Source organism: Notamacropus eugenii, chromosome 5, assembly GCF_028372415.1.
Source record: "Notamacropus eugenii isolate mMacEug1 chromosome 5, mMacEug1.pri_v2, whole genome shotgun sequence".
In the NCBI taxonomy this organism is placed as follows: domain Eukaryota; kingdom Metazoa; phylum Chordata; class Mammalia; order Diprotodontia; family Macropodidae; genus Notamacropus; species Notamacropus eugenii.
In genome coordinates, this window is record NC_092876.1 from 377583705 (window position 1) to 377598364 (window position 14660).

The following is a 14660-nucleotide window of genomic DNA, read 5'->3' on the forward strand; positions in this document are numbered from 1 at the left end:
GTGCCTGCCTGGGAGTCAGGAAGACCTGAGTTCAGACTCAGCCTAAGATGTTTCTGACCCTGGGTGAGTTACTTTGCCATGTTTGCCTTACTTTCCTCATCTGTAAAATAAGATGGAGAAGGAAATGGCAAAGCACTCCAGTATCTCTACCAAGAAAACCTCAACTGGGTTCAAGAAGGGTCAGACACCACTGAAAAAATGACTAAACAAAATCTGTAAGTGAAGTAGTTCGTTTGGATGAGTTTTCAATTCTAAATCTTTGATCTATCATTTTATATAATGAAGAAAATGAGGTTGATAGGTGGATTAGCCAGAGGTCGCACAGTTAGCTTTTGGTAAAGCTAGGACTGCTCTTCCGGGCTTCACATCCCATTCCAGGTAGCCATTCTCAAATAAACATAAACAAACAAACAAGAAAAATAATGACCATAATAGTTGCTTTGTTCAGATCTGGCTGTTGTATATGAACTCCTGTACTGAAGAATTAGTCTTGCTATCAACAATACCATGGTATTTGAACTAACTCATAATTTTATATGTTTTTAAGCATACATCATAGGCTATTGGTCCACATCAAACAAACAAAAATAATAACAGCTGATATTGATATAGCATTTGCTGTGTATCAGGGGACGATGCTAAATGTTTTATAAATTTGATCCTCATGACAGCCCTGAGAGGTAGGTAATATTATTGTCCCCATTTTAAAAAGGGAAAGGACTTATTTGTATAGCATATTTGCAGTGGCTCTTTTTGTGGTGGCTAAGAATTGGAAATCAAAGGAAAGTGCATGAATTGAGGAATGTCTAAACAAGCTGGGTGTATGATTGTGATGGAATATTATTGTGCTACAAGAAATGACAAGCAGGATGATCTCAAAAATCTGGAAAGACTTACATGAATTGATGCAAACTGAAGTGAGCAGAACCAGGAGAATATTGTACACAGTAACAGCAACATTGTACAATGAAGAACTGTGAATGGCTTAGTTATTCTCAGCAATATAATGATCCATGACAATTCCAAAGGATTCATGATGAAGCATGCTGTCTGCCTACAGAGAAAGAACTAATATTGTCTGAATACAGAGAGAGAGAGGCATGTTATTCCGCCCCACCCCCTGAGTTTTCTTGTGCAAATAGATTAATGTGGACATGCTTTATGTGATGGTGCATGTATAACTGATATTAGATTGCTTGCCATCTCAGGAAGGGTAAGGGCAGGGAGGCATTGAATTTGGACCTCAAAACTTAAAAAAGCCCACATATTAAAAATTGTTTTAATATGTAATTGGGGAAAAGATAAAAATACTATATAAAAATTACCCCATTTGCAGATGGGGAAATAGAGGCAGACAGAGATTAAGTGACTTGCCTAAGGTCACATAACTAGTAATTATCTGAAGCTGGATTTGGAATGAAGTCTTGCTGACTCCATGCCCAGATCTCTATCCACTGTGACATCTAGCTACATGGGCCAGGTAGTTGTCATTCTGGAACTAACGAGAAATTTCTGCACAAATCCCATCAAGTACAAAGACCATTGGACTTGGAGTAAAGGGTCCTGTGTTTGATTCCCAGCTCTGACATTTACAGCATCTTGTTTGTCAATATTCTTCTCTTAACATTAACCTCTCTCTCTCTCTCTCCCTCTCTCTCTCTCTCTCTCTCTCTCTCTCTCTCTCTCTCTCTCTCTCTCTCTCTCCCATTAGAATGGGATCTTCTTGAGAGCAGAGACTGCTTTTCTTTGTTTCCCTTATGGGACTCTGGTTAGAGAAAACTGTCTTACTCACCAGAAACCATCGGGATGAATAAATTACTTGTTAATTTAAGGACTTGTTAAGTTAATGTGGTTTTTAGGATGACAGAAAAGTTGTTCATATTCACTTTGTTTGTAAACATTATTTTTTTAATATCATATCTCTCCATTCATGGGTACAAATAAAAAAGAACAAGGTCCCATTGCTGGAGGGAAAGTTTCTCAGAGCCAAAGATCATAGTATTTCAAAGTTTTGGATCTGAGCTACATGACTGTAATGACTAGATTTTCCCTTGTTTATTTCCTTTCCCAGGCCTTAAACCTTGGAAAAAAGGGAACTTTGGGGATCTGGGACTGTTTAGTGAAAAACCATAGAATAAATACATGGTTCATGATATTTTACACAATATGTCCATGCTCCTGGTAACCACAGCATTCTAGATTTCCAGTAGAGAGCTGGCAGGCAGAAACTGGTAGCAGTAGGAGATGTAGCTGTTTGTCTGTTGTTTACCGAGGACCAATGACTTCACAGACTTACATGTGAATGGGATTTAAGTGAGTCAGAGCAGAGCAAAGTCATAAGCCTTACCCTCTCTTCCAAAGTCCAGTGGCAAGACAAAAGCCAAGGTGACTGGCAATAGCCTTGTGGCTGAAGTAGGACACAGGCAGATGAGAATGTTTATATCTGGGTTATCCATAGTCAGGGTTGTGCTGGAGCCAGTTCTTACTAACTTGTGAGAACTGATTGTTAAATTTCTGTGTGGACATTTACACTTTGGGAATTGGCAAATGTTGCAGATCAAGACTTGACTTATTGTTTTGTTGACTGTCTAGACTTAAAAAGTAATGGAAAAAACATAAATAATGCAGATTAGACTTAAAAATGTGTCATGCATAACTCCCCCTCTCCCAAGAGCTGGTTGTTAAATGTTTCCCAGCAAACCCATGTCAGTTTCTAATGCATTTGTTATTCATCTTGGTGTTTGTTTTCCTATGGATACGGTCAAAGAGAAATGAGTCTACAAGGCAGGTAGGAACATGCACCATACTCAGTTCATTGGAGAAGTAGAAATGAGTTGTGCAAATCTTCTAATTATGGGGTTGAAAAAGACCATAAACAGTTCTCTCTCTCCGTCGACTTTCATGAAGGTTAAGTCTAATTTATTTTGATTTTTGCAGAATCTATGTATTTCATGAATGCTAAATATGGTTGTTGTTTAGTTTTTTCAGTCATGTCCAACTCTTCACCCTTTTGTTATTTTCTTGGTAAAGATACTGAAGTGGTTTGCCATTTCTTTCTCCAGTTCATTTTACAGAAAAGAAAACCAAGGCAAACAAGGTTAAGTGACTTGTCCAGGGTCACCTAAGTGTTCAAGGTTGGATTTGAACTCAGGAAGGAGAATCATCCTGACTCCAGGCCCAGCACTCTATCCACTTAGTTGCCCTACAGTTAGCTGCTAAATGTGGAAGTGACTATAAAGATCGTTTAATTTAATTTAAGGCAAATCCATAGTGCCATGGTACTAATTGGCAGAAACCGAGATTTGAACAAAGGTTATAGATCTAATGGTGGATCTTAGAGGCCATCTAATCTGTTCCCTCCCACTTGGCCATGGTGACAAGTGTCAGGTGGGACTTGACCCAGGTCCTCTGACTTCGCAGAGAGTGCTCTTTTCACCGACTACATTTCACTATAGGATGCGCTAAATCCTATCTCCTTTTACTCAGAAAAATCTTTTGTTTTTGTTTTGTTTTGTTAAATCAAAAGTTACCCCAGCTTCTTACATTAATTTGTTAAAAAAATCTAACAGCTTTCACTGTCGGGAAGTTCTTCATTCCATCTCACCTAAGTCTCTCCCATTGCAGATAGAGTAATTTCCTTTTGTGGATGGAGAACAGCTGGCCACTGTTCTTGGCAAAATAATCATTCTGAATCTGGAAGATAGTTATTAAGTCATTCCTCACCCTTCTTTAACGAAAGAACAAGTGCTAAATAAATCATCTAAGAGCCTATTTTATGAGGCAGAATTAGGAGGTTTTAGGACAACCATGGCTGCACTGTTTTGCAAGAAGGAGCTCCAAACAGAATCATGCTTGCCAGAGGGAAGAAAATATTTCAGAGTGTTTAAGTTAGTCACAAACATTAATGATGAAACTATGATGAGAGGTGAAGGAGAAAGGAGAGGGAAGAAGAGAGAGAGACAGAGACAGACAGACAGAGACAGAGACAAAGAGACAAAAGGACAGAGAAAGAAGTAGAGAGAGGCACAGAGATAGAGAGACAGAGAGAGACAAACAAGCAGAGAGATAGAGACAGAGAGTCAGAGACGGAGAAACACAGAGAAAAAGACACAGCGAGAAAGAAATAGAAAGCCATACATAGAGAGACTGAGAGAGCAAAGGTATTGAGAGAGAAACAGAGAGACAAATGGAGAAAGCTAGAGACAGAGAAAAAGAGGAAGACAGAGAGAGACAGGGAAAGAGGAGACAGGAAAAGAAAGAACAGAGAGAAAAAGAGACAGAAACAGAGCAAAGGGATTGAGAGAGAAAGAAAGAGAGACAAATGGAGACAGGTAGAAAGAGACAGCGTTAGAAAGAGAAACAGAAAGGCAGAGGCAGAGAAACAAAGAGCAAAGAGGAAAAAGAGAGACAAAAACACAGATAATGAGAGAAACAGAGACAGAGACACAGCGAGAAAGGGACAGACAGAGAAAGGTTAAGGACAAAAATTTGAAGAAATCCAGCTCTTCACAGAAAAGGCCCTCTGGCCTAGATGGAAAAAGAATAAACATCTGCTTCCATCCAAATGCTAAGCAAAAACATGTACTGTATTAACAATGTGTCTATGAGAACCTGGCCATGCAATGAACCGTTTTCAACTAATCTTTCTGTAAATCTTTGAGGAGGGATACCAGATCATCTTTAAATGTTTCTGCCCACATAACATTTGACTTGAATTAATTATTGAACACCAAATTGGGGAGCAGAGATCCTCGGTATGTAACACAAAGTCACTGGGTGCTTTATCTCTATCATTTGTGATTTAGCCTTCCATCACCATCCTTGTAATAGATAAATTAACCATGGTAAATAATCTACCAGATGCAGGATGTGAAATAGAGAATTGAAGCAATTAATGTGATAATTCAGAACAAAAAACTATTTTTGCTTGAAATATCCAGCTAAGTGAGGCCAGAAGTGCTTTATCATTTTATCCTGAAATTGTCACACTAGGTTCTATTACCAATTTTGTCCTGGAACTGGTGAGCTTTTCTGCCTTTGAATTCTCAAGGCTACAAATCAGGGTATGATTTATTATTTTGTTGAATGTCTAGACTTAAGAAACTGACAGAGCAAATGTTAACAATGCAGATTAAACTTAAAAGTATGTGAATACATGTTTATTTTTGGAGGGCTGGTTTTTAAACATTTAGCTACATACCCCTCCATTTGCCCTATGTTTGTCCAACCACAACAGGACAAATTGTTATTTCCCTCAATGTCTCACACATTGGTCCTGCCTCAAGTTACTCCCCTTTCTAATCCCTCCTCTGCACAACTGCCAAAGTGATATTCCTAAATCATTAGTCTTGCCATGTCATTCTCCTGCTCAACAAACTTCAATGACTCCCCATTACCTCTAGAATTTTGGTTCTACAAGGAACTCTGCTCTGTAACATGTAAAGACCTTCATAACCTGCTTCTCATCTATACCTTTCTTTTTTTTAATCTACCTTTCAAGGCTTATTATACATTATTCCTCTTCACATACTACATTCTATCCAGACCCCTCAGCTCAAAAAGGCCAAGTTTTCCTACTGCAACCTGGGGCCATTGCCTGTCGTTCTGATTTATGTTTTACCACTGTACTCCAATGATTCTGGAGGAGAGAGTGAGGCTGATGACTGTGCACAGCTCTGCCACACTGAAATCTAATTCACTTGCAAGTCAAGACATCACCCTCCTGATGTTTTCAAGAATGAAGGATGAAAAACAACAATTCCATCCAAACTGATCTTGATCTTCCTCCAACATGACATTTTGTCTCCATACCTTTACACAAGCTATTTTTCATAGACAGCTAGGTGAAATTAGGAAGACCTGAACTGAAACCTGGCCTCAGACATTTACTTACCTGGGCAAGTCACTTAACTCTGCCTCAGTCTTCTCATCTGTGAAATGAGTTGGAGAAGGAAATGAAAAACCACTTTAGTATCTCTGCCAAGAAAACCCCAAATGGGGTCACAAAGAGCCAAAAATAACTGAAATGACTGAACAATAACAACAACAAAAATCCTTCATATCTGAGATTTTTTTCCTTGCTGTCACTTCTGAAAATCACTAGCTCTCTTTGAAGTTCCATTTAAATACCTTCTTCTTCATAAAGCCAGATCCCCCGAGCTACTAAGTCTTATTCCCTTTCCTCCCACTTCCCACCAATACTTCAGAATTTATTTTTCTTGTATTTAGGATCTAGGACTGGAAGGAACCTCAGAGCTCATCTAGTCTGTTTTATCAGTGAGAAAACTGAGACCTAGGGAGTTAAAGTGATTATCCCATGAAAGCACAGGTTACAAACAGTATTAGAAATATTTGCATTCAGGACCTCTGAGTCCAGAACCATACCTCATTCTACTATATCATTGTGCATGACCTTTCCCCCCACAGACTGCAGGTTCTTTGAGGACAAGGTCTCTTTCACTATTGAATTTGTATTCCTTGTGCCAATCAGGCATCTAGTAAGCACTTGATTGATTAGTTTATTTTTTAAATTGAATTGAATGAATCATGGAACTAATGAGGTTCCTCCACTGGAATCCTACCTTAGGTTCTCTTCATGTTTTGGAAGTGACTTGATTTTCTTCAAGGTTAAAGGAGCAGAAACTTTAGTTTGTCCTCCAAAGCTGGATAGGCTTTAAGTACTGATGCAGCAAAGGACTGTTTTTGTCTGTTGTCCAGACACTAACCTAACTGTTAAAAAGCTCATTACTAGCATATTGACAATCAAACAGTCATCAAGTAGTGCTTACTGTGTGCCACGAACTGTGCTAGATGGTAGGGATAGAAAAGAAAGAAAGAAAAAAAGAAAGAAAGAAAGGAAGGAAGAAAAGGGAAGAAAGAAAGAAGGAAGGAAGAAAAGAAAGAAAGAGCTTAAGGAAAGAAGGGAGAAAGAAAAAAATCTGTACTCCCAGGTAGCTTATTATATTCTATCACTCAGGTTGACAAACTATGACTCTTGGGCCAAATGCAGCCTTCTCCAGTGAGGAGAGATTTATGGCAAAGAGCCTGGTTAGGAGGCCATTGCAATAGATGAGGGTCTGAACTAAGATGTGTGAATAGAGAAGAGGGTGAATGGGGACATAGTAACAAGATTTGGCCACTGATTGGACATGTAGGCTAAGGAGTGAAGTCAACACTGCAACTAAAGTTAACTTGTGGACCCAGAAGACAAGTATGGTGTTGCTTTTTACCTGAACAGAGAAATGAGGTAAAGAAGAGGATTTGGAAGGGGAAGATGATAAATTCTGCTTTGTACATATTGAGTTTGATATGTCTCTGGAATATCCATTTTGGAATATCTAATAAGCAGTTAGTGATTTCAGCTTGGAACTGAGCAGAGGATGAGAGCTGAATATTTAAATCTGTGAGTCATCTGCACAGAGATGATAATTAAACTCATGAGCATTGGTGGGGTCACCAAGAAAGAATTTAGAGATAGAATAGAGCCCAGGACAGAGCCTTCAGATAAACCCACAGTTAAGAAGTATGATATACACAATTAACCAACAAAGGAGACAAAAGAAATCAGACAGGTGGGAGAAGAATTAGCCAGGATAGAAGAGTGCTGCAAAAATCCAGAGAGAAGAGAGGATCCAGGAAAAACATTTTGTCCATGGTGTCAGATGGAGCAGACAAGTCAAGCAGGGTGAGGTCTAAGCAAAGACTTTCAGATTTGGGGAGCTAGGTGGTACAATGGATAGAATGGTGGGCCTGGAGTCAAGAAGACCTTGGTTCAAATGTGGCCTCAGATACCTCTTAGCTGTGTGACTCTGGGCAAGTCACTTAACCTTGTTTACCTCAGTTTCCTCATGTATAAAATGAGCTGGAGCAGGAAATGGCAAACCATTCCAGTATCTTGGCCAAGCAAACCCCAAATGGGGCCAACTGAAATGGCTGAATAACAACAAGGAGAGGTCAGTGACAAAAAAAAGAGAAAGCCTCAAATACATTCTACAATAAAATATTTATAGCAGAACTTTATTTAGTGAAAAAATTCCTTAATTTAACTAGGTGCTTTTTGACATCAACGACTGTCTTTTTTGTTTTTGTTTTTTTGCTTTTATTTGTGTCCCCAGCGTTTATTTAGCACAATGCCAGGGAACATAATAAGCACCTAAAAAATAATTGTTGACTCAACCAGCAAGGAATTGGAAACAAAGTAGATGCCCATTGCTTGGGGAATGGTTAAACAAACTTTGATACATGAATGAAAGGAATGGATTGTTGTATTCTCAGAAATGGTGACTATGAGAAAAATGGAGAAGCATGGGAAGACTTATATGATCTGCTGCAAAGGGAAGTCAGCTGAGCCAAGAAAATAGTATACGCAATGACTACAACAACACAAATGGAAAGGACAACAAAAACAGCAAAATAATTGAAATCAGATGTTGTTATGACTATTACGACTAAGTGTAGATGCCGAGCAAAGCTACATCATAACAGCATTCAATTTCTATTATTTTGTTGTTATGGGAAGGGCAGTTACTATGAGTGTGTAACTGCATATAATGTCAGATTTTTTCAGTGTGCTTTAGTTTTGTTTTACTAATCTTTTTTGTTTAATTCTTTGTTATAAAGAATTCTAGAGGCTGGGAATACAAAGAATCAGGTATGCTGAAGATATAAAGAATTGTTTTCTGGGAGGGAGAGGGAGAAAGATACAATGGAAAATGTAGGTGATGTCAAAAGACAGAAAGATCAATAAAAGTGTACTTAAATGGGTCACTGGTAACTTGGAGACTGCAGTTTCAGATGAGTAATGAGGTTCAAAGTCATGGACAAAGGGTCATTGAGTGAGAAAGAGTTCTGTACATAAAGACATGAGCAGGGACAGCATTTCCTTGGAGTTGGCTTAGAAAGGAAAAGAGATATAGGATAATTGGTTTGAGAGAATAGCAGAGTCTAGTCAAGAATTTTTTTTCAGGACAGATAGAGGAGACTTAGGCATGTTTGAAAGTACTAGGGAAGAAACCAATAGATTCCCAGTGAAGATTGTTTTAACCACAACAAATCATGAAAACTGAAAGTATAAAGGAATTATTATTTTCCCTATTGGGTGGGGGTACTCATATAAATAAAGTAATGTTTTCTTGAAGAATGTATATGATATTCATCAGGCCAGATTAATGGATTTAAATCTCATAAATGCTAATTAACTTTTACACAGAGAAAAATTAGTGGGAACTGCAGCGTACACCAGCTAGGTAGCTTTTCATTTTATAGATTTTATAGAACATGTACTTTTTTGTCCAGTACCTTCATCAGAAAGCTAAGAAATAGGGAAATAGAGCTCTCATAAAAATCTGTGATCTTCATACCAACCCTCCTCTACTTCCACTCTCTCTTAACTTTTCTAGGAGTACTTCTGTATCACTTTGTTCACTGCAAACCAGGACACATAGAGAATCTGAGGCGCAACCTTATTTATCTGTAGTTTGAATTTTAGAGTGTCATCTATATACATTTTCCAATGGTTTAAGCAAGAATTAATTTTTTTCTTCTTTCCTTGCCCTTTATGGAGAATCATAGGATCTTAGAGAAGTGGAAAAGAAAATTCCAGGATGCTACAAAACCACATAATCCTGTGGGGGTTCTTTGATAGAGCTCTGGGAAGTGATTTTGATGGCATAGGATCCCTATTTAAAAGTCAGATAAAAATTAAAAGAACCTTCTAATGTTAAGTCAGATTTGTACAAGAACATGAATCCTCCTAGTAATATATGTGGAAACCACTTGGTTAGCCAGCCAGTTGTCTGGGTAATCTATCTTCTAAACAAACTTTGTCTCTAGGAATGAAAACTGTTCTTTTGGAGAGAAAAATCACTAACAACTAAGACTTAAGGAGCTGACAAATCTTTCTCTTTCCTTATTGGGAGATAGTAGTTGGCTAGATTTCCTCTCTAGTCTGATATTGGATGTGTGAAAGGGCTTGCCTTCCATTTAAGCAAATCTCTTAGATCTAAGATAGAACCCATTCATCATCTTATGGGGAATCAATCAATTATGAATTGTCCCTAATCATTGGTTATCCCCAAAATTGATACCCAGTTTTTCTCTTACTTGAGTTGATTCTTAGACAACAGGCAGGCCCATACTCAAAGTCTTTCTAACTTGGTAGGATCTTGTTAGAACTTAGGCATGCTGGAATAATCTTTGATAACCCCACAGGTTCTTAATAATGTTCTTCTATACAAAGTTAATTGTAAGCCTTAAATCTATTACCCTGGTCTGACTAATAAAATATACTTTATAATATCATATAACTTGGTTCCTTAAGGATTTATGAGTATTTATTTCACCAGAACAAATAACAGTTCCTTTGGTAGAGAGGCTTTCAGTCTGGGATCTAGAGACCCTGAAAGCATCTGTGGATAGACTTCTAAGGGGTCTGTGAAGTAGATGGAGGACAAATTACATTGTTATCTTAACTAACCTTTAACTGAAATGTAGTCTTTCCTTCAGTCATGAATGTAGGCAGCAAGCATTCTGAGGAGTTCATAGCTTTATCAGACTGCCAAAGGGGTCCACAAAACAAAAACAGGTTAAGAACCTCTATTTTAATGGATGGTTTTAACAAATTGCTATGGACAAAAAAAATTCTTTTCTTGGCATCTACTGATTGCTTAACTACCTCCCATCCTTAAAAATACCTTCACTAGTCTCTGTTACACCATGACAGACCATTGGAGTAGGATGCAGTGGCGTCAATATGATCCAGGTTTTGTAGGGGGAATGCTTTGTAACCAAAATACTATGCCATCTTGTTCTACCAACTTAGAAAAGGCCTTTACCAAAGTAAAGCTAGCTTTATGTACAAGCTGATTAGAGTGAATGCCAATAGCAACCCTGAGGCTCCTGCTCCTCCCAGCTTTATTTATTTATTTTTTCTTTTTCTTTTCTATTTAAAAGGGCCATACCTTTTACTACTTTTCAAAGAGGCCTATTCACTGAATGGGCATTGCCTCACTTTAAGTGAGTACCTGAAAAGGCCTTAGCCTAAAAAGGCCAGGGTCTCCAGTCATTCTGATGAATCTGGTCACTGGATCCAGATGGCTCAGGAGGAGAAAATGAGGCTGGTGACCTGCACAGCCCTCCCTCACTCAAGTCAAAGTCAACTGCAAGTCATGTCATCATTTCTCAGATGGCATGGACCTCTTCAAAAATGAAGGATGAACACAACGACAAGTAGAGGCATCTATAAATTACTTAAAGCTATACGTTTCAGATTCATAGAATTTCAAAACTGGAATAGATCTGAGCGATCACGTTGTCTAGCTTCCTCATTTTATAGAAAAGGAAACTGAGGCCCAGAAATATTATACATGTTGCCCAAGATGACAAAGATAATAAATAGAAGTAAATGGATGAAAACACTTGTCTATTGACTTCTAATAGTGTGATTTTTTTTTTTCAGTATGGCATATAAATCCCCAGCGCAGTTTGGTGCTCCAAAGCACCAAAGCATTGGAGTCAGGAAGATTTGAGTTTAAATCTAGCCACAGATGCTCACCATTTATGTGACTTTGGACAAGTTACTTAGCCTTTGCCTGCCTCAGTTTCCACATCTGTCCAACTAGGAAGGACAATGGCACCTATTTCTCAAGGTTGTTGTAAGGATAAAATGAGACAATATTTATAAGGAACCTTGCAAACTTACTGTTATATAATTGCTAAACTGGCATTATGTTATTTTATAATTTTGTATATGTATATAAAATATATTATTTTATAATTTTATAATAAAAAATATTATTGATATTTTCCTTTGGCTCTTGGGGTCTAATAGATTATGCTGCTATATATGCTCCTGTGAGTCAAATTTCTCTCCTAAAAATGGGATTTTATGAGGATGCCATGAAATAAAATAATTTCTTGGATGTCATATAATTTTTTTTTTTATTTTTATTTTTTTATTTTTATTTTTTTATTTAGCTTTTAACATTCATTTTCACAAAATTTTGGGTTACAAATTTTCTCCCCTTTTCTCCCCTCCCCCCCCAAATGCCAAGCATTCTAATTGCCCCTATGACCAATCTGCTCTCTCTTCTATCATCCCTCTCTGCCCTTGTCTCTGTCTTCTCTTTTGTCCTGTAGGGCCAGATAGCTTTCTATACCCCTTTACCTGTATTTCTTATTTCCTAGTGGTAAGAACATTACAGTTGATCCTAACACTTTGAGTTCCAACTTCTTTAGCTCCCTCCCTCTCCACCCCTTCCCTTTGGAAGGCAAGCAATTCAATATAGGCCAAATCTGTGTAGTTTTGCAAATGACTTCCATAATAGTTGTGTTGTATAGGACTAACTATATTTCCCTCCATCCTATCCTGTCCCCCATTACTTCTATTCTCTTTTGATCCTATCCCTCCCCATGAGTGTTGACCTCAAATTGCACTCTCCTCCCCATGCCCTCCCTTCTATCATCCCCCCCCACTCTGCTTATCCCCTTATCCTCCACTTTCCTGTATTGTAAGATAGGTTTTCATACCAAAATGAGTAGGCATTTTATTCTTTCCTTTAGTGGAATGTGATGAGAGTAGACTTCATGTTTTTCTCTCCCCTTCCCTCTTTATCCCTCCACTAATGAGTCTTTTGCTTGCCTCTTTTATGAGAGATAATTTGCCCCATTCAATTCTCCCTTTCTCCTCCCAATATCTTTCTCTCTCACTGCTTGATTTCATTTTTTTTTTTTAAGATATGATCCCATCCTCTTCAATTCACTCTGTGCACTCTGTCTCTATGTGTGTGTGCGTGTGTGCATGTGTGTGTGTGTACTCCCACCCAGTACCCAGATACTGAAATGTTTCAAGAGTTACAAATATTGTCTTTCCATGTAGGAATGTAAACAGTTCAACTTTAGTAAGTCCCTTATGACTTCTCTTTGCTGTTCACCTTTTCATGGTTCTCTTCATTCTTGTGTTTGGAAGTCGAATTTTCTTTTCAGCTCTGGTCTTTTCATCAAGAATGCTTGAAAATCCTCTATTTCATTGAAAGACCAATTTTTCCCCTGAAGTATTATACTCAGTTTTGCTGGGTAGGTGATTCTTGGTTTTAGTCCTAGTTCCTTTGACTTCTGGAATATCCTATTCCATGCCCTTCGATCCCTTAATGTAGAAGCTGCTAGATCTTGTGTTATCCTGATTGTATTTCCACAATACTTGAATTGTTTCTTTCTAGCTGCTTGCAATATTTTCTCTTTCACCTGGGAGTTCTGGAATTTGGCCACAATGTTCCTAGGAGTTTCTCTTTTTGGATCTCTTTCATGTGGTGTTCTGTGGATTCCTTGAATATTTATTTTGCCCTCTGGTTCTAGAATCTCAGGGCAGTTTTCATTGATAATTTCATGAAAGATGATGTCTAGGCTCTTCTTTTGATCATGGCTTTCAGGTAGTCCCATAATTTTTAAATTGTCTCTCCTGGATCTATTTTCAAGGTCAGTTGTTTTTCCAATGAGATATTTCACATTATCTTCCATTTTTCCATTCCTCTGGCTTTGTTCTGTGATTTCTTGCTTTCTCATAGAGTCCTTAGCCTCCATCTGTGCCATTCTAATTTTGAAAGAACTATTTTCTTCAGTGAGCTTTTGAATCTCCTTTTCCATTTGGCTAATTCTGCTTTTGAAAGCATTCTTCTCCTCATTGGCTTTTTGAACCTCTTTTGCCAATTGAGTTAGGCTAGTTTTCAAGGTGTTATTTTCTTCAACATTTTTTTGGGTCTCCTTTAGCAGGGAGCTGATTTGCTGTTCATGCTTTGACTTCATGTCTCTCATTTCTCTTCCCAGCTTTTCCTCCACCTCTCTAACTTGATTTTCAAAATTCTTTTTGAGCTCTTCCATGGCCTGAGCCCATTGAGTGGGCTGGGACACAGAAGCCTTGATTTCTGTGTCTTTGCCTGATGGTAAGCATTGTTCTTCCTCATCAGAAAGGAAGGGAGGAAATGCCTGTTCGCCAAGAAAGTAACCTTCTATAGTCTTATTTCTTTTCCCTTTTCTGGGCATTTTCCCAGCCAGTGACTTGACCTCTGAATATTTTCCTCACACCCACCTCACCTCCTGATCCTCCCAGCCAGTGTTTGGGGTCTGAGATTCAAATGCTGCTTCCAGCCTCAGGGCTTTGGGCGGGGGCAGGGCTGCTATTCAGTGTGAGATTAAATTCAGATGCTCAGGTGAGGGCAGGGCTGCCTCTCAGGCTCAGTTCCCTCAGGGAGTTTATGCACAGACCTTCAACAATGGATCCAGGCTCCTGCCTGCTTGGAGAGCCCTGGTCTGCCACTGCCCCTCAGCTTCTGTCTCCCGAGGGGGCCCGAGCCATGGGGGCACCCCACTCCCCCCTCGACCCGCCAAAGGGACTCTCTCACCGACCCCCGTCACCTGTGGGTGGAGGTACTTGTGCGGCCGCTGGAGATCCCGTCCCTGAAGCCCGCTCGGATCTGTTCCTCTCGGTGCCGCGGCCACGGCAGGGCTGTACTCAGCTCCCAGTCCCGGCGCCCAGTCCGCAGCACGAAGGACCTTTTACGAGAGGTTTGCAGGTCTCTCCGGAACAGAAATCTCCCTCGCTCCAATGTTCTGTGGCCTCTGGGTGCAGAATTCGCCGTGAGTTACTTCTTTGTAGTTGTTCTATGGGT